The 27,295-nt window shown below is 43.7% G+C and overlaps 1 protein-coding gene across 1 annotated transcript in view; it reads right to left on the bottom strand.

Annotated features, from left to right (window-relative positions):
• Positions 1 to 24,867, bottom strand: part of BASP1 (brain abundant membrane attached signal protein 1) — a 49,781-nt gene extending 24,914 nt beyond the window's left edge. Inside the window, exon 1 of the mRNA XM_085308873.1 lies at positions 24,664 to 24,867. The gene's annotated coding sequence lies outside the window, so the exon portion shown is untranslated. The remainder of the gene's footprint in view (positions 1 to 24,663) is intronic.
• Between the last annotated feature and the right edge of the window lie 2,428 nt (positions 24,868 to 27,295).

Genomic DNA, 27,295 nt, shown 5'->3' with positions numbered 1-27,295 from the left:
GTGTGGCTCAACTGTCCGACATTTAGATTGACATTGCTAATTTTGGTTTGTGTGGACAGAAGGGAGGCTCAAGTAAATACTGCAGAGAAATGTTTTTCCAAACTCTGCCTTTCTGTCAGTTAAGAATTTCTCGGTCTTGCAGAGACTGTCAGCTAATGTCAGTAGAAAAGGAATTTCTTTTTTTCCCGCCCGGCAAAGGTATGGCATAGGTATGCAAAATTTCTCCTTCAGCAAGTGTCACTAGTCAACCCTTAAAAAAAAAAAAAAAAGGTGAAAAAAAGGAATACAAACACAGCCCAGGTTTCACATTTTTCAGAGGAGATGACCATTAATATTATATGATATGAACGTTTTAGACATAAGGCATTTTAGTTTGGGTTTTTTTTTCCTTCTCTCCTGACATTACACCGCCTTGCTGGCTCCTCAGAGCATAGCTTTGGAAAGAGGCAAGTCGCCCAAGCGAGTGCCCGGGCACAGCGCACACGCCAGCCGCGCACCAGCTCGGGATAGGAGACATTGAAGAGGAAGTGAAACTACCACCACTTTGCAAGTTTTCAAATGCACAGCAGAATATAGATACAAGTGAGCTGAGAAGTGGAAGGCCAGTAGAGTCGATAGGCTTCATGCAACATAGTGAGAGGAACACCGAAGAACTTTGGGCTTTCATCTGGGACATTTCTTCTCTGCAGATTGAAATCATCTCACAGGTTACCTGAATGGGTTGATATTTCATGTGTATTACAATATTTAAAGCAAATTTAGAAACACCCTAATCTGGATCTAAAAAACTGGCAACAGAATATAGTAAGCCTCTGGGAGGTCATCAGGTAATCATTAACCTTGGTTGGACTGCCTTTGAAGCACTGCAGTAGAAGTCATTAAACATCTAAGTGTATCTCTCCAATTGCATTTCCAAAGYTCTCAGTGGCTACAAAAGTGGGATCATTGTGAATTCTTCATGAATCAATAGGAAAAAAGCAAGACAGGCTGTTCTCTACAAATTTTACATACATGTGCATGTACATACACACACATGCGCACACATGCATATGCATACCCACACACTCACACACACACACACACACACACACACGCTCCGTGAGAATTTCAACTAGAACCGGGAAGGACTTCCTAGGGGCCATACAGAAATGTTTGCTATAGCCCAACAAGCAAGGCCAATAGTAAAAAGAGTATGAGATAATCACAATTTTATCTTTAAACTTATGAAATTCCACCTGCATACTGCGATAGCGTTAAGCACGTTTGGTACAAGCCCAAGTAAGGGAGAAAGAAAACTCAGAAGGCATGTGGTCTGCAGCTTCCAGGGCTAACCATAAGCTCTTTTGCACACCAATTTCACATCTTATTCTGCAAGAAGGAATGAACTGAGTGACCAGCACTGTTCTGTGAAACCTATGACTAAACACTATAATAAGTTCTCCCTACATCATCTGGATTTAACTTTCTCTTTTGACACAAGAAGACTTTGAAACGATGAGTCCCCATATGAGAGAAAGCAAGCTGAGGCTCCAGAGAAACATCAGCTTCGTTCCTGCACGTTTGCCATTGCAAAAAGCTAACGATGGGAATCCTGAATAAATACAGCTATTCCAATATGATTGACAAACTCTGTAAAAGTACAAAGCCAGAAAATATTTGGGTGTGGGATAGTCCCAAGCATGGTAAGAGAAAAGAGTGTCACTGTTAACTTTTTCCTGAAACAGAGACAGAAATCAGCCTGGCCAATTGGTTTCCAAAGCCAAGAAAGCAGTCTGAAAACTGGTAAGTCTAATAAGACCAGTAGCAGTGAACAAACCATAAACTACGAGAATTCCTCAAAACACTGCCAAGATTCTCATTTTTGTGAAATTTAAAATTTATTTTTAAAAAGAAATTCACTAAATTCAAGAGAACCAAGTACAAAATGCCACTCTACTGCAGAGGTATCAGTCATACCGTTAAAAAAAGTTTTTTCCTCCACTGCACATAATAAATACACCAGATTCAAGATTACTACCTGAATGGTACAATGTGCTGTGAGCAGTATAAGCAGTGCTTTCTCCCAGTAACACACACGACTCTCATTTCAGCAACACAGACTCAATACAACAATTGCAAAGTGAGCAAAAGTATTTCTAATAGCATGACCACCCAGTGCAGAGTGAAATGCTTCACAGACAGAGTCAACCTTACGGCTTCCATCCTGCATTTACTGTAAGAAATGCAGTAACTTATTCTAGGCCACTTGAGCCAGCAGAGAGAAGATGTTTTGCTTGCAAGGCCATCAGTACCACAACATAATTTGATGAATATTTCAGGGCTGCTCAAGCAAGCCTTTATCAAGCTCTGATCACTATGTTAAAAAGAAAGCTTACATAGTTATAATGAAGATTGAGGTATAAATAGTATGTGGCATGTACCCAGTCAGTAAAACTAGCACTCAGCAAGAGAATTAGTCTTAACTGGAATTTTGGAGAGGAATCTAAAAATGCAAAATTCTGCATGGAAGACCATGCCAATATCACTTATTTCAGTAGATATAATTTAAAAGAAGGTTGCAGTTTTCAGTTATTCAGCTTATTGCATGCTCAGTAAAGAAAAATGAAACAGCGATATGGACAATAGCTAATCAGTATTACTCTGAAGGAGTCAGCCATGCCATCTTGTCCAAACAGAACTTTGTTCATACAGCTCCATATTTTTTATTTCTTCACTTTATGTGCACTGATAGAATACCAAGTCCTTAAAGAGTCAACTGGACGCAAAGAGAAGCTGGTTACAGTGAGTGGTCTAATGTGACTGCAGGAAAACTCATTGATACTCGACAGGGGCAGCAGCGAGATGCTCGAGGAATGGAAAGGAAAAGAATTAGCGGTTCCTGATGTGGGTTAAGTCGTTCATTTCTAAGGAGGTATCCTGAAAAGCAAAATGCAAAAGCTGAAAATGTCCATTTGAAGAGAAATTAGGTCCTAAGAAATGAGAGTGGGAAAGTTCATAACAGATCTAAATCTTATCAAGAGATGACTTGCCTGATACATTTCCTATACCTGTATTTGCAATATAAAAACTTAGAAGGTTCATGCAGCAGAGCAGGAATGAGCAAATTCAGGTCTCTCCACAAGGCTGTGAAAATTTATTATGTTAAGTTCTTTTTATTTTACATATTCAAATTATTCACTGCTTCCTATCTATGAAGCCCGTAAGAAATTTTCTAAGTATTTAAATGAAGGTATTTGCAAGTTAAAATGAATGATTTTCTCCAGCAGAGGAGCTAATCCAGAGGATGAAACTTCTGCTTTGAGGTATTCATTTGCATAATACGTAACTGTCTGCGGGGGGAAAGGGGTTTTTCTCAAAAAATTTCTTAACCCATAAGAGAATTTCAACTAAATGCAGCTGAAGAAGTGCCTAATGGCCAACGAACAAAAAGCAGCCGCTTGCTCAAGGCTGTCCCGCACTTGTGAAGGCGTTTGCTGCGTCACTGCCAGGTCCCGTTCATTTCTATATCCTCCGGTGGAAAAACTGATGCTATAAAATTCGGACCATATAAGCGAGCAATGCAAAATAAACACAAAGTTAGGAAAGATACTGCAGGCACCCAAAGGAATCCTTGCCAGCTAGCAGACTGGGAGCCAGAACAAACTACACTGCCTCCCAGCTCAGGGCTTTGGTGAGCACGGCAAGGCAGTTCTCCCCAGTGCCACAGCCGCCTTTGCCACGAGGGAGCGCGGGCAGCACCAGGCAGGGGCCTGCCTGCACCCCGTGGGGAGGAAGGCCGAGCCGAGCCGAGCCGAGCGCAGGGAGCCCACGTAGCAGGCGATGAGCGCTAGCAGGCAGCGGGCGCTGCAGGACGCCGGAGCACCAAAAGGAGAGCTGGGATGGGAATCAACTTTGAGAAAAGCCCTGAAACACAACGATAGGCATCCCAAGGGTGCCGGGGATGGAGGAGGAGATGGCACTACAAGGAATGCCTAATGGCAGAGACCGCCCCAGCACGAGAGCAGGGGCGTGCAGTGCCGGCCAGGGGAAATAGCAACCTACGGGACAAGAAGAGAGTATGTGCTGGACTGAGAGCCTCTGGCTGGAAAGCATCTTTGCTATCTGCTTTTGGCTTGCGGTTAGGGACGGCAAGAGGAAGAGAAAAGGGGAAGAAGATCATTCAAGGCAGCCAGGCATTCCCCTAACTCATATAGCCAGACCTGAAGCTTTGCTGCAGTCTCCCCAATGAGCAAGGTGAGCGCCTGCGCCCGCCTGCTGCCTCCTGAAGGGCTGGAGAAGGCTGTGTCAGGATGCGTGAAGCTGGGCAGCCAGATTCGGTCTGATGCTGGAGCGAAATTCAAGCAGTTCTGTGCAAACTTCTGCCAAATCTGCCACGTCGTTTTTTCCCGTTATCTGCGGATTCTGTTACCGCAACTAGTAAAGAATTGTCCAATACACGGGTCCAGCCCCAAAGTAGAGATGAAACAGTCCCTAATAGTGCAAAAACCAACACACACTGGCAGAGAGCAAGGGAGTAAATCCAGGCACACAGTTTATCCATTTTTTCATCCACTTGAGTATGTATCTAACTCTATTAAGGTTGTTTTAAATACGGAGATTCCAGTCACTACTGTAGTGGGCAATTTCTTGAAGTCATTCCAGAATATTTTTTACTGGGTTTTTTCCCGCCCCCTCCAATGGGAAAGCCTTACAAAAAAAATCCTCAGTTTTAAGAAAACACGTTGACTCTTTTATGTTCTCAAGGACTTGGCAAGCAAGCCAGTTTGGCAAACACRGTCATGGTCAGGCAGCAGCCTGTAAGTTTATGGACACAGAGGCCAATGACATAAGACACATAAATTTTGCATCGCAGCTGCATGCTTCTGAATTTCCACAGCAGGTCAGTGACTTGGTTGCATAAAGAGTGGAAGTAAGAGCTCAAATCATCCCCAACACAGGGGATCTATTAATAAAATAAACCCATGCTGGGTATGCAAAATCAAGAATTGGCTGAAAGGCAATTAAACGCAAGTGAAGAAGGTTCTCTGGCTTAGGAGCTGGTAGAGACCAGAGTTTAAAGTTACTAGCTCTAGTTAACCTAGCTTAAATCAATCTTCGGTATCTACAGCTTTTTGAAATATCATGCACTGCTTCACTGAGCACATGATATATTAGGACTGCAGTTACACAAAGAGAAAAGGCAGCGCCAGACAGAATCTGCACTTTGAATCTTTACTTTGCTTCAAAGGAATCTTGAGCTAGTTTGTTGTAATCTCTGGGGAGTCTGAGGTGTGATAACTGCGGGCGTCTCGCCTAGATGTCCAAGTATGGTCTGCTAATTATCTTCAGCCTATAATTAAGAGCAGTGAAGAGCCTAGTTTTCTCCATCAATGATATGCATCAAGGCTCTTAATTTAGGCATATAACTTAATTTATCTAGCTGCTCAGTGAGAACTGCAGCAGTACATGCTCAATTTTTATAAAATCTACAGAACAGAGCAGAGTTTTCCCTTACATAGTAACGCTGTTGCTTTAGTGCACTACTAGCCCTGTGTTGCAAGGGCTATCACCCATAATAAGCCCAGGCTTCAAAATATCATATAACCCAGGCATATAGTTGTAGTTGAATTAAAAAAGCTACTAGCCACATTTATGTAACAATTCACATCAAACTGAACAGATGAAGAGAAGTGGGAAGAGTTAAAGCACCCTCAATAACAGCTAGCTSAATAGCTTGACCCATTGCTTGGCCTAGTAGTTTGTGCCTGAAGTCATGGTTTCATTTGTTGTCTAGGAAATAAAATTGCAGTGTCTTACTTAGTAGTTCTCTATAACAATGTGATACAGTTTTCCTGGGAACATGATCAAGGAATTTAAAATTGCCACACTTTGCCACAGTGTATTCTTAATAGTACTGACAAGATCTGCTCTAAAGTCTTGAAATGCTCCTCTATTGCTTAAGCTGAACTTACTTGAAAAACAAAACATAATCTGATCTTTGTTGTATTGTCAATCTGCATGATGGCCCTCAGTTGGCTACGTTATATATTGCTCTATGCAAACAACTGGACTGTTTGTCTGCAAATAGAAATATTCTATGTAAGGAGAAAAAAGATCTTATTTTTACTTTAACRTGACATGAGGAAATTCTTTCTGAAGCACTGCAAATTACATGTAGGCCTAAAATGCAAAACAGAAACATTGTTCCATCAGAAAGAGGAAACAATCTCAAAATAATGAATTTTCCATATATTGCTCCATCTGACCAGTTGCATTAATCCCAYTATACCAGAAGCATTATACCTTCTCACCTCCCATATATTTTAGGCATGAGAAAATCARACTCAAGTAATGTTGACAGATTATAAATTCCTTAAAATAGATGTTTCATGAGTCTTTTCAATCACAGTTGTAGTGGTGCTAAATTTGGAGATCTTGTTCTTGGCTTAAGTAAACATTAATGACTGATTTGATTTCAATATTCAGATTTTCTTTTTTTATTATTTATTTATTTTCACTGTTTGAGTACTTTATGGGAGAAATATTTGTACAAAATCTGCCCTTGTTACACTGGACAACGCACACAAGCGAGTTGCTGAGGCCAACAACATCCCTGCAGCAATGCTTCGATGTTAGACTGTAGAAATAGCTGAGCAACCCAAATGAGCCCAGAATTTGAAGGGAGCACTCTTTTTATCCCTCTAATTGGGTGGACACATCAATCCTCGTTAGAGCACCACAGTGAATCATTTGTTGTTTACTGAGGCATGTGCTGGAGGAGTCCACTGGCATGCCTTACAGGGTCACAGGGGAGCCTCTCCCATGGAAATTAAAAATCAAGTTGTCTTTAGCAGCTCTTTAATAAACATGATTTCCATTTGACCCATATTAGAAGCTTCTCTGAAATTTAGAAAGAAAAGTTTTCCTTGTAAAAGAGCATAGGGAGGCTGTTAATATTCAGATAACATTTCTGTAGTGATTGGAGACCATTAGCATTGGAGTTTCAGCTCAAGATTAATATAGTTTCTTCCTCTTCTCAAGAAGTTCTTCTCAGACAGCCAACTTTCTTCCTCCAAGAGGCAGCAGAGGCCATTACAGTCATTGGAGTCTTTTTAATGCATGGATTTTTCACCACACCTGCAGTAAGTAGCAAGCTGGGGTATTCCTCTGCCTCACCAGGCACAYGTTCATACGAGACCATCCACAGTGCAGATGCACTCAGTCTAGCTTTAAAACTTGCCATTGCAGCATGAGATACAGCAGCCCGAAGCCCAGCATGGCTAACCATTGGCATATGGGGGAGCTTTCAAGGTGGCAATGCAACAGTGTYGCTTGCCCGGCAGGGCTAGCACAAAGTCCTGCAATCACAGCCCTTCGCATTCCTATATATAATAACATATTATAATAGTAATAATAATGCATGTGGCATTAATTAGGTGGGAAACTAGAGAGCTTTATTTGACCACAACTTCACTCTGAAATCCTTCTCACCAAACAGTGTTTTAGCCTGTTCTCTTTGATGGTCTCTGGTATGTGTATCAGGGAGGATGCACTTAGCCATATACTACTTGTTATTTCAATATAAGTTACATCACACCTTTTACAAGCTTAAATTCCTATGTTCGGTAAGAGTTTGTTTTATGGAGGTAGAAATGTTGCCATCTTACAATTACTCACATCCAGTTATTTAAAGGTGAAGTTAACAGGGACTGGGAGATTTTACAGGCATTTCTAATGCTCCATGCACAAAATCAAACCTCTATAAGATAAACCCCATATAGTTAACACTGATTTTTTAAGGTGCTATTTTTATTCAAAATTTAAAAGAATGAGAGGATACTTAATATGCCAGGCGACAAACATTGAAGTGAGCACCGGGCCATTTGCTTGGAAGGCAGAACCACGAGACACAAGCTGATGCCCGCGTGAGCACAAGCAGGAGGGGAACACATGTGAAATTCTGCAAGAGGCAGGCAAACTTTCTCCGAAGGATAAAATTAGCTCCCACAGAACGTCCACATGAACATGGCTGTGGTGCTGCCGGTAACAGCGCTAACTCTAGCACTTGCTAAGCTACCCCATGCGCTGCAGCTTTGATGGCTGCAATATAAACTAGTACAATGCTGTGGATCTGCTGCATGAGGACATGCCCAACTGTTGTCCCTTTCCAGATAAAATCAGAAAAAAATTCACTTGYGGTCGTTTCCCCAAAATCCCATCAATAGGCCTTTCTTTGTATTGCACTGTCTGAGGACATGGAAGAAAMCACCTCTCAGTGAGCAGAAGGAGCTTGTGAGTTATTATACAAAAAGTTAATGTAATAACCAGGCTCGCCTCATAAAATACGGCTTTGCACAAGAATAACGCACTTACCTCACTGTCCTCACAAACTGTTTGGCTAACAGTCCTAACTTCTCCTCCTACAAGCAAGTTTTGCAGCTTCCTACAGCCAAAAGACTGACACAGCAGATATAACTGCAAAAAAACGTACAAACTGAAGCTCAGTTTCATAGCCATCCCCTAAGTACACTAAGTCAAAACAACACACACACACACATAAATTATGCTTAACAGCTATCTACAGAATATGACATTTCATAAGAACTGCTAAGTTCCTGTTTACAATATAAAAGGTTTCTTAAACCAGCCTCAGTGAAGAAATTTGTTATGTGTTACACATTCTGATTGCTGCTTTACTGATCTAATTCTATCAAGTAGTATAACCTGTAGTCTCAATGATCTGTTTTGTAATGGGAATCAGGAATTATAAATGAAACAGCTGAGCTAAATATCCTTTATCTTTTGAAGCAAAACTATGAATGGCTCTTATCATAACAAAAATAAGAACTTCTTTGAAGAGATTATAAATATGTATTAGGAATTAAGATTTTAGTCTCCATGATTAAAACTGATGGAAATCCCCTCACTCCCTCCAGCCAGCATTAAATGAACATTAAGAAGCACTTGAAAGTATGAATCCAAGTTTCTAGTCCAACATAATAGTTTTACAACTGCAACCTACTCACTATTTTTAATATTTGAATCAAAAGACAACTTTAAAGCAAGAATTTAGTGCACTTTCTGTAGCTCTCTTGTAGTGCCAGGATCACAATATTCCATAAGATGTCTGGCTCCCACCCAGGGTCAGATGCTCAGAGGCATTTCTTTTCTCTTTGCACCACTTCATAGTTACTCACACCCAAGTTTTACACATTACTTGCAATGCAGATGCGAACAAAAGCATCAAGCTATAAGCCATAAGGGCTATTACTTGCTTTCATATGAATCAAAACACCTTAAAAAAAAAAAAAAAAAAAAAAAAAAAAAAAAAAAAAAAAAAAAAAAGGAAGCATAAGGTTTGAATGTGTCTTAATTTATACAAAACAGATACTGGTGTAACAGATGTAGATGGCTCACAGTCTGAGTTAACTCACTTCTGATTTCCAACACTGGAACTCCACTGTAAATTGAGACATACAGTGACTTTAGAGCAGGATTCAATCTTTGGCACTGAAATCATTCACTTATTAGATTTTAAAACAAAAAGCATTTTCCTGGAAATTTTCTTCATTTGCAAGAGTGTATGCATTTTTCTTTTTTTTTTTTTTTTTTTTTAATCCCATAATGTGATGTTTCCATGTTTTAGTCATAAGATGGAAAGCCTTAAAATGTGCTTTTAGATTAAAAACATGCTTAGATGGGTAACATTAAAAATCATTAAAACCATGCAACAGAGGTGCAGTTGGGTGATGTAACTGAGCCAATTTACATAGCTTGTGGCCTCCAAATGGGGCAGGCCTTTAGCCTGCCCCCCTTCCCTCACAGCTGGTTTCTGTTGGCTGCTCCCTCAGCAAGGTGATTGAGCCCTCTAAGCTGGGAGGAAGCAAGCCCAGCCACAGAATAGGAGTAAAAAATAAACAAGCAAACAGGGGAGGGTGAGCAGAAGCCTACCTCTTGCAGCAGCTAAGTGCTGTTGAACCAGCCCAGCTGTCCTACCTGCACCCTGGAGATGGAAGCAGCTAACACTGCCTGGGGAACCAGACTTTAGAAAAGTAAAACCTCCTTGAGATGGTAACGTGAAATCCAAATGGGTACTGTTTTCACCCTACAGGTTTTGTCTCTAAATTAAAGCAGAGCAGGACGAGCTCACCAGTTACGGGGATGGACAGGCATCTGGGAATTTAACACCTTCCCAGAAACTCTTACACAGAAATACTGAAAAATAGCACAATGGGTAGGTATTCAATTTCCGAATTCAAACCAATATGCTAGTCTCAAACTAAAGCTACATGGGAAACAGCTTTCCCAGCCCTCAAAAGTCTGATATTTGGGGCAATTTTACACAACCTTTCACAGTTAGCCAGCCAAAGAACTACTCCTGGTATTAGCCCTTTGCATAAAGATAGCTACCTCATGTGTAAAAGAGCATATTTCAAGTATTTTCTCTGCCCAGTTCAGAGCTGAAACTCAGTTTTTGGCACATCAGCACTGAAAAGCTCTGACCAGAGATGCTCTCCTCCCAGTCGGGTAGTTTATATAGTGTGAGATAACTGTCAGCAGAGGTGGACACTGACCCAACACAGACTGGGCAACAGGCTACTGGATATGGTTCTCACTTGCTTTATAGTCAAGAGGGCTAAGTCCAATTCCCTAGCTGGAGTCAGCAACAGCAGAAATTTGAAGCTTTACTGCCCATGTGGGTGGCTTGTACATTAAATGATTGACTAGCCCAAAGTGGGTAAGGCTGTCCTTTATTTCAGCTAGAAATAAATCAACCCTTAAACATCAAAACCATATAATCATTCCCAGGAAAGTTGAGCTGCAAGAATTCAAATGTTTTCCTGCACAAAGATCCTCACTCTGCTCCACGGTCATGTTCCAAATCTCAAACTTTTTTAATTACAATCTTTTCTAAAAAGTTAAAAATAGTAAGTATAAAGTCAAAAGCATTGTTCATTTGACTTGAACTACTGATAGGATTTTTTTAAAAACTTCCCTCCTAGCAATGTTACACTTCTCATTTGGTGAAAAATTGCATAGGCTGCAGCACTATACAGGAAGCTACAAAAATCTACTAAAATATACACGTTTTAAATAGTACACACTGTAGTCTTTGCAACAGTTCTCTTATTGCTACACACCTTTAGAACACTTTTCTAATAGGCATGTGATATACGCCTTTTTTTAACTCTAATACTCGTTAATCCCTAGGCTATGTATGGTATTGCATCTTTTAGGTCTTAAACCTCAAAACTCTGCAAACTGTAGTCTTTAGGAAGTGGATATTTACCTTATGGTAGAAAATGGAAATGTTTTTACTATCCTACTGTCGCAGCTAGAAGTCTCAAGAGCATACTTTAATCTTGAAATACAAACTTGAGGGTTGACTTTAAAGTTCATGTTTATTTTCATTGGCCTGTCTCTTAAGTAGAAAAGGTTTCAGTAGAAGGACGCTAATTGTGTCAGACATATCTGGTTTATATATGGCAGATATTTCATTATAACAAACCATTCCAGCTTTGGAGTTTAATCACTGGCATGCACATAAAGCTTGGAGAAAAAAATGTTCTCTAGGAAACATCAATTCTGAATTAAGTTCCAGTGTGGAGAGCTTTACCTCTTTATCTTGCTTACCCATTGCTTCTTCTGTAGACCTCCATACAGCAGCAGATGAAACAGGCTTGGTCGGATCACTAGCGAAATGCTCATGCTTTTGCCCAAACCAGATACATGCCTGAACCATAGCTAAAGCCAATTCAGTACAGGAAGCTGACTGAAAGCCAGCACCAGCAGTGAAAGCCCCAAGACCATCGTAGCAAATCATCCTACAGCTCCCACACAGGCATCTGCTACACAGAGGCAAGAAGCCCATGGATACACTAGTATACACTCCCTAGTATATATACTGTTACTTAGTAGTATAGCCCACTATATCTGGTATATACTCCCTCCCATCAATAAATACTGTAATTACTAGGCTTGCTCTATTTCTTATGCACAGACTCATGAACTGGAAAAAAATGRCAGTTCTAACGTTTACAGACTATTGTACAGCCCTTTGTGCTTGTTTATATGAGCTATTAATATTAATAAGACCTAATGCTAGAGATTCTGTCTCTGAGCAAATGAATCCTAGCCTAAGGCCTGTTTTTTCCTAAGCTATCTGCTCAACATGAGAAGAGCACTGCTGCACACAAGTATCTTCTACAGATAAGAAGATAATCATTCTTCTTGTTTAGGCAATATGAAACCTGTTTTCAAAAGCAATGTCATCCAAATACACCTACCACTAGTCTCTTAAAGGAACTACGGAGGAGCCACCCAAAAGTGAAAGGTGGGAGAAGAAGACAAACATGACAGAATGCTCAGACAACCTTTTGGCAAATGCTTATGTATTTTGAATGTAAACATGAGCATTGTTATAGYACATCAGGCCTACTGATGCTGCCCACCCATCCATCCAAATTAACAACATTCTAGCACCTCACTACTGACTTTATTAGCGTAACTCAATTAGACTCAAAGAATATACTCACTGATAAATGATGCAAATAAAAATGAAATTGGGCCCATGACTATAGTTTCGCTCTCAAACATGCCTCAGTTATTGAAAGATTCTCTGAAGATGAAATGATGTCTGTATGCAGTTTACACTGAAATCAGTGTTCCTAATGCAGGAAGCATCACATGATAGCACTGCTGTGCAAAGCTCAAAATCCATATGCAGCTAAATATTCTACCAGTTAGCAGCTAGGCAAAGGTGAGCATTTTCTCATCTCTAGCAACACCAAGATATGGGCAACTAGCCAAGAATCTCATTCGTTAAATAGAAACATACTTCTGAATCCTGCAAGCGCTTCTCAGAAGTACAAAATGATTTCCAGTAAGCCCACACGGAAAGGAAATAAATCTCAGGTTGCCCTTGGGTACAAAAGATTGATTGATTTGAAGCACATAGTCTAAACGAGCTGCAGAACAGGTAGCCCATGCCATTGAATCAGGAACTCGAACAGCAGCTGCCCACCTGGACACAAAATAGATAGYGCAAAGATATTTGCTCAGCTACACATTAATCTATTCAAAACCTTTTATGAATACGCAACAAAGATTTCTCTAGAAATGAGCCTAGTTTATATCAGGCTCAACCTTCAAAGCTATTGTTATTACAGTATTAAGTTTGAGCAACCATGGGTTGAAAATGTGTATATAGTCCCTGTAACACAGTTAGCTCCTCCATTCATCTGTGGAGCAACCCAACAATACATTTCTGTAGCCTATAGATTAAGTAACAAAAGAGGTCTTAGTGCTATATAAATCAATACTACATAGCTGTTCTCAGATGTATTTACAAAATTTCTTTCTGGGCTTAGAGAGTAAAATTTTCAAACATACCCACATGACTGCATATTGCTGCCTTGAAATACAATTTAGGAACTGAAAAACCTCAGTCATTTTTGGAAACTTCACYTCAATTTTTACATCAGCCCTATTTGGAAGAACAGTCTCAGACTTTTAGTATATGTCAGGGATTTTGTCAAAAAGTACTGTACAGAAAGCTTTGATCAACAGTCCATGATGTTTGGCATCAATAAATAAAGTCTCCTTGTATCAGCTCTAGAAAAGACTTGCTTGAATATTACTTAGTAGCATGTACTATATCCATAAAGCTTATTAGCAGAAGGTTTATCTTTTGATCACTATTTTCACAGCACTCAGACATTCTGATAATAAGTTTGGATGCTTGGAAATGCTTTTGTTTCAACTGAACTAGCCTCTCTGAACTCAAGAGCAAGCACACTTCAGAGGTCACACATGTTCCTAATTCCATAAGGACAGGGCTAGAAGGAACCTCAAGAGATCTTCTTGCCTCAAAATAGAATGAATCATATTTAAATGATTACCTTACCTGTTCTTAAAACAACATTCTCTTCTTTACACTACACAAAATCAGTGTTTTCATTTTTTCCTTTGATAGGTCATATCTGATCATTGTCATTCTTCACATCACATATCATCCACCTGAGCAGCATCTCTTTTTCATGTGACATACAACCCATGCAAATATTATCCTTAAATAAAAATATAATTTCCTTAAAATAAATAAAGGAAATTCTCAGATGTTCATTTTAGGATTGTTTAAAGGGAAATTATTCAATTCTGGTAGCAAAAGTCTTGCATAACTAGGAAATGGAACTCTGTTATTGCTCTTGTCCATCACTGGTCAAAAAATTCTTCTTTACAGTAAATCTGATCACAAATTCCTTATGACTACAGAGTGCAAGTCTTTTGGGAAATATTTGCAGAGACAAGGAATTTTTATGATGATTTATTAATTTCAAATTATTCCAAATCAYCTTACTGACCATCTTCCACCTGCTGCAGAGCAAAGGGCAAAAATTTTCCATATACTGTCCAAAGTTATGTTTATCCACCCAAACACTGGAAATCCCATTATTCTGGCACAGCACAAGGACTTGCTAGTCCTTAATGTTAGCACAGATAAAGATGACTGCTTGTTCTCATGAAAGACTTTAATGTAACTTATGAAGTGTATTGTTAACACAAAAATGTATTTAACTACGTTAATTAAGAAGAGTACTGTACAATGTTTTATTGCAGAGGAAGGGTAGTTAGGAGATATTCCCAGCTGTGGCTTTGTAACTATGGCACTTTGAAACATAGTCTCTTAGGAGATTTAACCAAGCAAGCAGATTTAACCAAGGACAGTTAAATGTGCCTAGATACATGAAGTTATATTTAACTATCTCCCTAGCTAATTCAAACAGGGAACCAGAATCATATGGCTAGATTAATTAAGACAAAACAGAGCACTTGTAATAATTAAGTTACTATTTTGTCTCTTTTCCAGTGCACAGACTCCATGAACACCATAAGCAGAGCAGCTCATGCCTGGCACTTAGACCACGTATGCCTCAAAGATATGGCCCCAGCAAAGCCACAGTGCTTGCAAGATTGCATAAAAAACTCTGATGGACAGTCTCATTTTATTTGCTGGATTTAAGAAGAGTGAGATAGTCAAAAGAGTTASTTCCTTCCCTTGAGGAGTGCCTAAGGAGTGCTCAGAAGGCAGAAGGTTTYTGGAGATGACAGACTGGGACCAGCAAGAGATTCAAAGGGGGAACCTACAGCTCAGGAATGGAAATTGTCCAAGTGTACACTCATGGTCCAACCCAAGAGGTGTTGGAAAAGGACTTTTTGGGGGCCAGAGAGGATTCTGCAAAGTTGCTGCAACTCAGAAAAACACAGTGCACTTGGAGCCAATGTTAGGATTTCAAACTTGCAGGAACCCAGTGGGCAGTGTGGGCTGTGAATAAACCTTTTATCTATTATTTTGGTTTCCTAATCACTGTGAGTTTTCTCTATTTAAGAAGTTAATTATCTGAGATGACAACTTGTTATTCTAATGAAAATAAGGTCCTTTGAGTTTTTTGGTATTCTTTGGGAGCTACTGTGCARAAAATGATCTAGATCGATCCACTTCAGTTCTCTGACCTACTTGGGGACCCTCCACAGTGACCAAAGGGAATGTTGTATCTTCACTGTATCTGCAGTAACAAATTTGTCCTTTAGAAAAAAGGCATATATAGTTGCCATCGTGAACTCATTTGGCCTGAACATGGTGCATTCATCTTGATGACTTTCATAATGAATTGGTACAGTAATGATGTTACTGTCTCCATCATTTATAGATGTTATGCTTTATTTGGGCACAGTGAAAATTTCAAGCAACTGGAGGAGAACCAAAAAGGTTTCTTTACGAAAGAAACTCAGGCCAATATGACTGTGACAACTACTGGCCTTTATGCAATATGCAGTCCAGTAAAGCCATAGTTTGGCAGACAAGCTGTGTCTGTTATAATAGCAAATGTTTTCCCTCTGAATGTGTTTTGGAAGGTTTTGCTACTCACTGACTGTGATAGTCCAGCAATGTGTTTGATGCCCTGTGAGAGCCATACAAATCTAGTACTACTCAAAAGTAAGACTGTCAATRCAAACTATCACATACATTTTTTTCACTTAGTCAAGAGTCAGTTTTACTTAAAAGTAAAATACAATTTCAAAAGGAAGAAAAATCTGTTCCCTTTCAGTCAGCAGAAGGAAAAACCACATTAATATTTCAAGCGCTAAGAATGTTAATGTAAAAGCGTTGAATGCTTTTGGCTGAAAACACTAGAAAATTTCTATAATGTTATAATATTTGCATAAAACTGTATTTAAGACCAAGCAGTCATGCTGATATGATCTCAGTCTAGTGAACATCCAGATTTGGCAGCCATTGCCATGCAAACATTTGGGGTCTAATATGATGAGTTTTAGAGTTTAAAATGAAAGTACTACAAACTAATAATTTTGTTCTCATATCCTTGCTTATTACACAGGGATCACAGTAGTCCTAAGCTTATGACATAGATCCTACTGCATTTGGTGTATCTGYTAATGCCCACCTTGCATGTTAGTGTGTGATGAACAGGATGCTCTCTGGAATAGGTAGTGTTAGCTCACAGCTGAAAACACCATCTTCTAGAAAGGATAACCAAGGGAATCAGCAACATAACCAAAGTGATAATTTAACTGAAATACAGACAAATGATCCACAAGGAAATGATGAGCTAGGATACAGAGCCAAGGTTAGCTGATGAATGAGAACTACCAGCTTGAAGACACCTGAACATTTTTACCATGACACATAGGTGATGTGACATAAATGACACATTACAAATATGTGATACACACAGATATACAAGGTATATGCTRACTTGCTAGCATAAAAGGGATTTATCAAAAAGAGTATCAAGTGGCTTCTTTAACCTGTAGCTAGTGCGCCAAAGAACTTCATTTGTGAAGCAGAAAGTATGTAAAAGCTACTGAGATGCATATTTCTATTCTCCAACTCTAAATTTACTGCTATTGTAACACAACAGACTTCTGAACACACTTTTCTCTGGATCACAAACCTGTGCAGAACTAGTAAGTTGTTTCATTCCTTCCTTCTCTCCCTGTGACCTCCGTTCAAGGGCTCAAACGTTCAGCCCCTTGCCTCACACATTCAATAGCTGCTGGAGGGCATGCAAAGCCCATCCTTTCCCCTCACTCAACACCATCAACCACATATCAACTTCAAGTTAAAATGGAGACAGCAGGCATTTAAAGTCACAACATTTAGCCCCCTTGAAGTAAGTTAAATCCATTCTATCTGTCATTTGTTGACTCTGACATGTTTGCATTTCTCCATAATGCCTTGGCAACAGCACTGTTGCAAGAGAAGTTTACAAAAACAAATACCTGTAGGTGTAGAGCAGCAAAGCTTGAGCCCTTGGTAACAGAAGCTACCTCAGGGCTGAAGGCCATTTCCAGACATTATGTCTTACCAGAATGTCAATATGGTGCCTTATGCAGTCAGGAAGGAGGAACCRTGTGCCACATTGCTCTTGCCCTCACCCATCAGTAATTTGTTCATGAATCTGCTGGTTGGTAACTGATTCATCTACAGAAGAGGATGACAGCTGAACTTTCAGTGCCATAGTAATTATTCGAGTGCTTATAAGAAACTACTGAGATGTTAGATTTCTTGAGCTCTTTTGAAGCTTTTATTCAACAGTACATGCACAGAGCAAAGAATGCTCAGGTGAGATACAACATTTACATGCACATGGCAGCACTTACTTAGCTTGTTTGTAAAGCTATTAATCATTAAAGCAATGTCATCGCTCAAGGCAACTGGATGCAAAACTCTAGCTACTATGCAGAAAGCTGAATGTTCCTCTAAATATCACATAGGGAGCCTAGCACTAAGGAAATCATTAATATATACAGTACTGGTGGATTCTCAGACTGCCACAAGTGGCTTTAAAGGGGGTCTCCTCATACTGTCGGATTTTTTCTTTGAGATAAAAATCTTTGAGGGTGGGAAAAGAGGGAAGAGAACAACAGACTGGAACAGGGAAGGGACAATGCCTTCTTCATCTAAATCCTTTCGTGTCAATGATAACAGATCCCCTAGAAAAATGTGTCTACATGGACAACTCCATGTCAGCCTTCTTGACGCTTATGTCCTACATGTAGCTTTCTAGAGGCATCAGGAGGCTTTCAACTATCAGTGTTTATGGACTGCACACAAGAGAAGTGTTTCCACACTTGCTTTAGTCCCCTAATTTAAGCACTTGAATTGGAGGCTCGGGGCTATTCTGAGCACTCAAGACTTAAACTGAGCCAGTCTAAGCTCCTAGTGAAATGAAACCACGAACCAACACCATGCCATCCTCTCAAGCAAAGGATGGAATGTAAGTGGCTTGATAGATTTTCATTTTTACACTCGGGGGACCTGTTGTCTCCTTAGTTTTACAAGGCCTGTCCATCTGAACAGGAAAGCAAGAGTCAGCAGGCAGCTCTTCGTCACTCTTCAGCAAGCCCAGCTGTTACCAGCGTGGGCTGTCCTTTCACTGAGGTGGAGCACGTGTGTGGGGCTGAGCTGAGTGGCCTGAGGAGAATTAGCCCCTCTCTCTCAGCCCACCTGGTTTGGGAGCCAGTTGTTTAGAGCGGCTAGCACATTTGCCTCAGCTTTTGTGGTGAAAGCAAGTAACCAAGAGAAGCTGTTTTCACCATCTCAGAGTTCTCTGAATTTGCTTCCTCCCACCAGCTCAGTGCAATTTATAGCAGATGTCACCAATGCACMTAGCAGTGCTGGCCAAAGGAGAAGCAGCAAGAAACTTTGCACGTTGATGGAGAACTTTGTAGTCTTCTCGGCCCTGCATCGAACAGTGAGAGGTTTTGCCCTATCCATTTCCAGGCCCTGGTGGAGTTTTGTACCACCTTTAGCCTGTTTTCTTTGCTGGAAGAATTACACACTGCTCATGTTTTACTCTCCCATGTTGACTACATGTTTGCAACTGAGGGTTTGCACCGTGTTTTCTACATCCCAATTTGCACTTGCTTTGTCTGTGCAAATTGGGATGAKAGGGAGAGAGACACGTATCAGTTGTGTTATTGTTGATCTATTCTTTGTTTTGTCTAACTGCTTCATCTCTTCTCCATACTTCAGTAGTCATCTGAAATTTGCTTAGCAAATGCTAAGCATTTGCTAAATACTATTTACATCCTGCTATGTGAACATCAGCTGTATCTTAAAGAAGTTAATAAGTTCAAGGTATAAGTGAATTCTCTTCCTTCATCAAATAGTCACATAAGGAAAACAGTAATAGCAGAAGATAAATTGACAAAGAAAAGAAAGCTCTATCCTTCTACAGAGGCTCTGTCCTTCTACATCCCATTGAACATTTTAGGGACTACCGGACTATGAGATGTTACAACAGTCACTGATTTTACTGYTTTTATGGTGGCAGTTTCCGTTTGTCATTTAAAGTGATGACGGCATTTCTGCCATTAAAATTAATGATAATGGAAGCTTTGCATTTATAGTTACTAGGCTTTTGCCAAGAGGGAAAGTTTGTGTGCATTCATGTCCTACTCATGACAATGGGAAGTTACTACAACCATCATCATGACATCACTAGCATGCCTTCAGTTACAAACCTTTAAAAGTAGCATAAAGTAGGTGGTTAAAACCTGATTTTATTACACATTCTGAGTTGCACCATTCATAAGGGCAGAAATTACTAATCAAAATGAAGGTCCTACCATCAATCCTACAGTCGATATTAAGCACCGAAYGCATACTGCTCTGAACAACTATGAGACAAGCACACATAAAATTAAATCTTGCCTTTTGATATTAAAATTCCTATAGTGAAAGAAAAAATAAACTCTCTGGATTGGTAGAACATAATCATATGTGGCACTGTTTGCCAGGCTAAAATCTAAATTGGTAATGTGACCAAAAATTGTGCAGCTTGCCCAGCTCCACCGTATTGRGGAGGTACTTGCCAATCTATACTCCACAAGCCTACTTAGCTGTATTTTGCAGCACACAGTACCAAGAACATCAAAAGAGATCTGCTTCTGATTTATACCGTATGACAGAGGGATTTTATTAATAAAATTGTTTCCTCAGAGTTAAATTCCATTAACTGTGTTTAAGAGGGAATTACTACACATCTTGCTTCCAGGCAAAACCTGACCGTTCCACATGTGTTAAAAATCAGTATCTCTTTACATTTATTGGTGTGCTGAAAAAAGTCAAGGGATTTTATTTTCAGAATCTGGTAAGTCAGGCATCTCTCATGTTTGAGGAATCATGTTACTATCAATCAGTTTCTATTTTAAACCTACAAATTTTCATATCACATAACCAATAGCTACATTWTTATACTAACCACATTTCTCCATCTTGAAGTGAGAAGCTTAGCTGGCTTTTAAGAAAGACAGCTGTGAGATACAAGATGTTGTAAAGAAGACTTTAAAGTCCTTTCCATTCTGCACAAGGTGTTTTCCCCCTTCCTCCCTCTGAGTTTTTTTTTTTTTTTTGAATCTTGAAAGCGTTTCCCACTAATGCATTAAATCTCTATTATGCTGCATATGGTTTCTATTTTCAAGTCTCTAATGCTTTCAGGAATTTCTTTGATTTCTCTAGTTGTTATCTCATTCTTGTCATTCCTGATTGACAAAAAAGAAATAACCCAAGCCCCTCCTAGGTTTTCTTTCTTTAGTTATGAAGCTGTTCCAAAGCATCTGTGCCGTTCTTCAAAATGGCCTGCCTTTTTACTACCTTTATAGGAAAAGAAGGTAGAGCCTTCAGTGTCGGCAAATAAATCCTCWTTATATTTGAATGTCATACAGTTCTCTTACTTGAAGAACTCAGATTTTAGCCATTAAATTTACAATGTACCCAAGGGCACTATAGTAATATCTACAGACCTAAATGAAGACCAGAGGTTTCCATATGAAAGTGTAAATAGAAATGTAACATCCCTTCTTGCAGATGGGGGGGATTTTGTTTTCAAAATTAGTGCAAAATCAACTTTCAAAGGTAAATTTTCAAATTGTAAGTAGCACARTGGTAGCTGAGTACTTGCAAATGTGGCCCCATGGAAGTCATCCAGGATTTCAGGGGAAGACCTGTTTCTGTCCTGCTCTGAGTTTGCAAATTATTCTGTATTCCAACTTCTAGTAAGTCAGTGTATCCCATCAGGGCAAGTGCAGATGCCCGCACAAGGGAAGAATTGCTCAGACTGAAGAGGTACTGGACACAGGAGGCTCTGCCAAAGGACTTCATGGTTGACTGCATGGGGCAAAGCTAGTAGCGGAACATAGCACAGATAAAGAAGCTTCATTTGGAAAACACAGTTTATTCCAGATGCTTAATGTTGAAAGACCAAACATGTAAACAAGTAAGGCCTGGAGGCAGTTCTAAAGACAGTCCTGAATTTTTGCAGCAACCTCAAGGAGAGGGTATCTCCAAAGGGATCTTCTTTTTGAGATTAATCGATCTTTTATTACTAGGTTGCCTCAATGGGTGTTACACTTCAAACGCAAAACAGCGTAGGAAGATAGGCCAGGNAAAAAAAAAAAAAAAAAAAAAAAAAAAAAGCCTGATCATTGCTTCATACAAAAACTGGAACAATAGGTGTATCAGTTAACCTTGTTTTTCTTTTAGCTGGATACAATACTCTCAGAGGTTCATCTCAACAGAAAAAACTGCTGCGTGATATGCTTTTTGGCAGCTATGTATAGTCAAACTCCCTGAATTACACAATCAGCTCTTTCATACATGAAGCACACAAGCATAGACAGAGCTACCACGCTTTTCCCATCTTTGGGGGTTTATTCTGTCCATCGAACACAGTTAATGCTCTCCAGTTGAACCTAAAACAGCTACACAAAAGGAAAGTATCCACTGCATACCATCCAGCAGATAGGAAGACCACAAAGCAAAACTGCGAGACAATGAGTAGAGACAGCRAAGGCAAAAACCTTTGGTCATGTCCTTACTCCTTCCCTTCTCTCCTCCCACACTGATGCTTGGCAGTCGTATTTCCTTCCTCTACCCAAAATTCTCAGAATTTCCCAGGATACCTAAGGAACCTGCAGTGAAAGGTATCTGCACTGGAGACAGCAGTAGCTGCAGATGCTGCATCTTCCCCTGGTTCAGTGATCCCACCCCCAGGGTTTCAGTGATCCTGTGTTTCATAGGGAGCAGCTACAATRGCAGAAAACCCTTGGTGCTGAAGCCTGTTCAGTGGCCCAGGAGGTGTCTGGCAGACACCTATGCACCACAGAGCAGGGCGGTGACATTATGGCATATTTTCAGGCTCTGGTGGMAGTGCTTCTTCAGAAGTGGCCTTCACTGAAAACATGGGAAATACCAAGTAACCACAAGGTGAAATTGAGAGGTTTTGGGGTGTTACATATCAATCTGATGTTCATAATGCTGGAGAGGACGTAATAAAACCCATTGGCACCCACTGTCCAGRCACCCATTTGTGGGAACAACTGCAGTATTCTGTCACATTCTTAAACTTGAATTTAGCACATATAGTACCCATTATCTATGGTCAGAAACTAGCAGTCTCTTGTTTATAAAATAACAAATTTATAATGCGCTTAAGAATGCTCACCCTGAAGAGAAACATGTATCCTAATTTTGGACAAAAGTATCCTTCCTCCAGAACCGGAGTACAAGTATGATGCTAGCATCAAGATGCAACAATTTGAACAAAAGAGATTTCAAGATGTCGCACTGGGAAAAAAAAAAAAAAAAAAAAAAAAAAGACTTCCTATATAAAGTCTCCTCTCCCACAACAGAGGGAGATGCTTTAGCAGACAGTATGGCAATGCAGAACAGGAATGTCTCCCCCTAGATGGAGTCTCTCCACAAGCAGGTCTCCGTAGCATGGCTTCTTTGCAAGATCATTAACATGGAATTTAACTGCAGCACATAAATTAAATCCACTTCGCTCTCTTAAACCGATAGGACCCATAAATGGACCTGCTTTGGCAGTGTTGCTGGAGAGTACCCCACCCCCCGCTCCGCTCAGAGGAGGAGCCAAGCAAACAGCAGCTTTTGCGATAAATCGGGCGGCCACGCCAGCTGACGGCGATCACCCCATCCTCAGCGCGCTCCCTGAAGGCGGCTTTGCGGGGGGATGGGGAGCGGCGCGGGCGCCTTCCACCCACCCAGATCTGCCAGCGGTTGAGAGGCGCAGCAGCATTTTTGCCCTTCAAAAAATGCCAGATTTCGTCTCAGTAAATCAGAAGGGGGGTGGTCTTTTTATTTTTTCCCTCCGTTAGCTGCTCGGCCCTCCCGCACGCCACCAGCTGCGCGGTGCCACGCGTGTCCGCGCGCCCCTCGAGCGCCGCTGTCCAATGCGCGGGGCGGGGCGGGGCGGGGCGGGGCGGGCGCCTTTGTTCCGCCGCGGGCCCGATCCCCGACGGGGCGGACGGGTGGGCCCCACGCCCCCGCCTCCGCGCATGCGCCGGGCCCAGACAAAGGAATCGCTAATTACGGCGCCGCTTCATTCATTTTCGCTGCGGTGCCGCTCGGGCAGCCCCGAAAAACAGCGGCGCGGGGCTCGCTCACACCCACGCGGCGCGGCGAGCGTGCCCCTTGCAGCAGTTCCCCCAGCCCTTGTGAGACGCGGGGAAGTCCGCTGCAAGAGCCCCGTTTTAAAGACACGCGTGGGAAGGGGTGGGAGTATTGGGGGGAGAGACGACACGGCGAGGTGGTTCGAGGGAGAAAAGAAACAAAAAAAAGCTATGGGGGGATGTAGCTTCCTTTACTGGGGGAAAAAAAGAAAAATGGRAAAAAAGGAATCTGCTAGAAGAGCTTAGCATTCGATGAATATTCATGAAATTAGTGCGTTTGGGAATCAGGCAGTCTTGCAGAAGCAGCACTGGCAGAGGCAGCGGCGGTCTCTTGCCTTTTTTGACGGCTGGCTTTTAGCCCCTGCCCAGATAGGACTAATGCAGCTAAGTCTCCCCCCACCCCACCCCACAATGATAAAAATTGTTGCCGCGTCCGCTGTCATCTTCACGCACACTCGTGACCGCTAAAGCAATAAGCCCTTTTAGTGCCTCATCAGGAGCAGGCACACTGTTGCGAGCCACGACAGGCGCGCTGCACACGCAGCCCCTCCGCGGCTTCCGCGGGCTGCTTGCCGGGTCCCCCTTTTCCCACGACAGGGTGGAAGAGCAGCGAGCGCTCCGGGGCAGCGCAGCCGCCGCCGCCCAGCCCCGCCGGCGCCCTCCTGCACCAGCAGCCCTCCCCGCCGCCCTGCCATGTTCTTCGCGTGCTGCAGCTTCTTCTCCGAGCGCCTCGTGGATTCATTCGGGGATTTTTTTTTTTTTTTTTTTTTTTTTTTTTTTTGGCTAGGCAGCCTGCCTTTGGAAACGGATTCATGGTACCAAAAAGAAATAAAGCATAAAATAGTCTTTTTGCCCACCACACCCATCGCTTCCTGTCCTGTCCTCCCCTCCTCCTCCCCCAAAAGAGCGTTATCGGGCATTTAAATTCCACAGAATAGCCTTTAATCCATTTTGTGCCTCGAATTCGGTCTTAGGAGTTCTCTCTCGAGGAATATAATAGCTCCTCGCAGCGATACTCCTACAATGTGCCTGGGGAGGCGACTCCCAATCTGCTCCTCTCTCCCCACTCCTTCCAATTCAAACATACATCTCCTTTCCCCACAGTCGAGACACGCACGGAATAAAATAAATGTAGAGTTCTCGGGGGGCTGCTATCTAAACGCCGTGAGATACGCTGCTCCTTACCTTTTTGATATTTTTCCTTCCTCGCCTTTTGTGTATTTGTGTGCTGGGGTGTCACCAAGAGAGTCCCAGGTAGCCCTGTGCCCGCTCGGCTTGGTCTGAGTGCTGTGGCTCTCCCCCGCTCGCTCGCCGGGACTGGAGTGACTAGTGCCTGCTGGAGCAATGCCGCCGCTACCGCGGCTGCTGCCTCTGCATTTCTCACTCTCTCCCCCTCCCTCTTTCCCTCCCTCCCCCCCCCCTTCTCTGTGACAGTCTGTGGGCAGTTCAAAAGCCACACGCACTTATTTATTTATTTTAGAGGCTCGTAGGCAGGGGATGTGCTGCGCGGCGTGCACGCTTAGGGGCGCACGGACCCACGGTTTTAAATATTRGCCTGGCCCGCGGCGGCAGGACTCGCTCGGGAGGTCCCGAAACGCACCTGGCAACCTGGTCCTCCCCTCTCCCCCCCTCCCCCAAAGCTAGCCGGGTCCCAGGGAGGATCCTGCACCGGGGAGGGAGAAGCCGCTCTTCCTTCCCCGAGGGAGCAGGCGCTCCACCGCCCAGCGCGCCCCAGCCCCGGCGGGGCTGCCGCCGACAGAGCAGGAGGGAGGGGGGAGAAAGCCGCACCGCGCAGGGAGCGCGCAGGGAGCGCGCAAGCCGGGATGTGTGCTGCCTTTTTGGGGGAGCGAGGGAGCCCGCTTCCCACCGGAGCGGGGCGGCGAGGACGGAAGAGGCTGAAAAATCCCAGGCGTTTGTGCTACTGCCATGTTTAAGGAAAGGGACTGTTCTGCAAAAATGGAGGGGGGGGCGTAAAAAAAAAAAAAAAAAAAAAAAAGGAGGAAAGCAATTCATTTCCCAGGAGAATGGATCTGCCTCGGGTGCCCCTGCAGCTGGAGAGCTACCTGGAAGATCTCTCGGGCTTAAGGTCTGCTATCCCTCAGTTCGCCCCGTGCCCCAAAGCGCCCATGGGCCTGCGCCCCCCTCCCCACCTAAGGGCAGACCCCCCGGTTCTCAGAAAATACCCCCCCCCCCCCCCCCCCCCCCCCCCCCAAGGGCAGCCCCCCCGGTTCCCAAAAAACCCCCCCCCCCCCCCCCCCGCTGCCGCAGCTTCCCACAGCCCGGGTGCGGCGGGGCCGGGCGCGCCCCGCTGCGGCCGCCGGCGGCCGATGCGCGGGGCTGGGGCGCCCTCTGCTCCCCGAAAGCGCGCAGGGCAGCGGGGATGGGCGCCTCGCCCGCAGCGACGGCTGCGGAAACCCCCGCGGGAGACTCCGGAGCGCGGCCGCGGAGCAGCAGCACCGTCCTTCGGGAGGGGAAATAAGACATTTGAGGGCCTCGCGGCTCCTCAGTGAGCAGTAGGGTGATAATTCTGGTTTATTTGCGATAAAGTCCGAGTGTAATCGGAACAGGGTACGGCGAGGGGGCGGGTGCACAGCGCGCCGCTCGCGTCGGGTGGTGGGCGCGGGGCTGCGCTGGCGCGGGCGAGGCTGTTGGGCGGCGGCGGGATGCGCGGTCCAGGCGGGGTTGGGGTCCCATCTCCCACAGATTTCGACTTGGAAGAAGGATCGGGTAATAAAATCGGCTTGGCTTTTGCTGGCTTGCTTGGGGGGGGGAACAGCAAGGGGCAGCCGGGGGCTGCGCGGGGCGGGAGGCGCTTCCCCCCTCCGCGCCGTGGGGCGGGGAGGGCCCGTTGTTCCGCCCCGTCGCACAAAGGCGCCCGCGCGGCCTGTTGCGGCAGCAGCAATTCCCCAGGATTTTGTGCAAACCCCTCTTCGATCCAATGTCAGCCTCCGGCTTTTTTGTTTTTTGTTTTTTTTTTTTGTTTGTTTTTTTTCCCTTCCTTTTTTTCCCCCTCCTCCTCCCCATCCCGCTTTTCCCCGGTGCTTTAATCCTCGCTCCGCAGCGGCGCGGCGCAGCGCTTTGCGCCATGCCGCTGCCTGCGGCGCGGAGGCGACTGCGCAGGGCCGCGGCACTGCGGCGGGGGCAGCCGGCGACATCCCCCCCGCTCACGGCGACTGCGCGGGGAGGGGGGACGGGACGTGGCGGGAGGGGGGGGCGAGGACACCCGCCCGCGGGCTGCACCGCAGGGGGGCAGGCTGCGCAGCGCTCTGCGCGACATCGGGTAATCGAAGAAGTATTAAAAAAAAAAGGAAAAAAAGCCCTGACTCGCCTCAGCCCGATGCGGGGAAGCCGGGGGTGGGAGGGGGATGGGGAGTTGTGCCATAGGTGCCGCTTTCTCCTAGCGGGGAAGCGGGGGTGTCTGACCCCGCGAGCAGCGGCCCGCCAAGCCCCCCGCGGCCGTCGGACGGGCGGCGCGGGAGACCGCTGCGGCGGCGCTGGGCGCTTGCCMGGCTGTTCTCCCCGAGCGGCCCTGCAGAGGGGGTGGCAGTAGCGGGGGCGGCCTGGTGCTTGCCGGCCTTCTGCAAGGTCAGTGGAGAAATCCCCTCTCTTTCCACGAGCCACCGGAAATTTGCGAGTTAGAGCTGAAGTTACATGCAGCATAAGTCCTAAATCCAGGCAGGGGCTAAGGCCAGAGAGAGGGCTGAGCGTGGGCATACCTACAAAAGAGCTGAGGCCGTGCCTGAAGGCACCCGGGGCTGAGCTGTGAATGGGGGGTGTGGAGGGAGGCCCCAGGGCAAGCTGCTCAGGGCCATTAAGG

This window comes from Rhea americana, unplaced genomic scaffold (genome assembly GCF_003343005.1).
Source record: "Rhea americana isolate MKP2758 unplaced genomic scaffold, rheAme1 scaffold_285, whole genome shotgun sequence".
Taxonomy (NCBI): Eukaryota; Metazoa; Chordata; class Aves; order Rheiformes; family Rheidae; genus Rhea; species Rhea americana.
The sequence above is the reverse complement of the archived record's forward strand: the minus strand, read 5'-3'. Positions and strand labels throughout refer to the sequence as shown.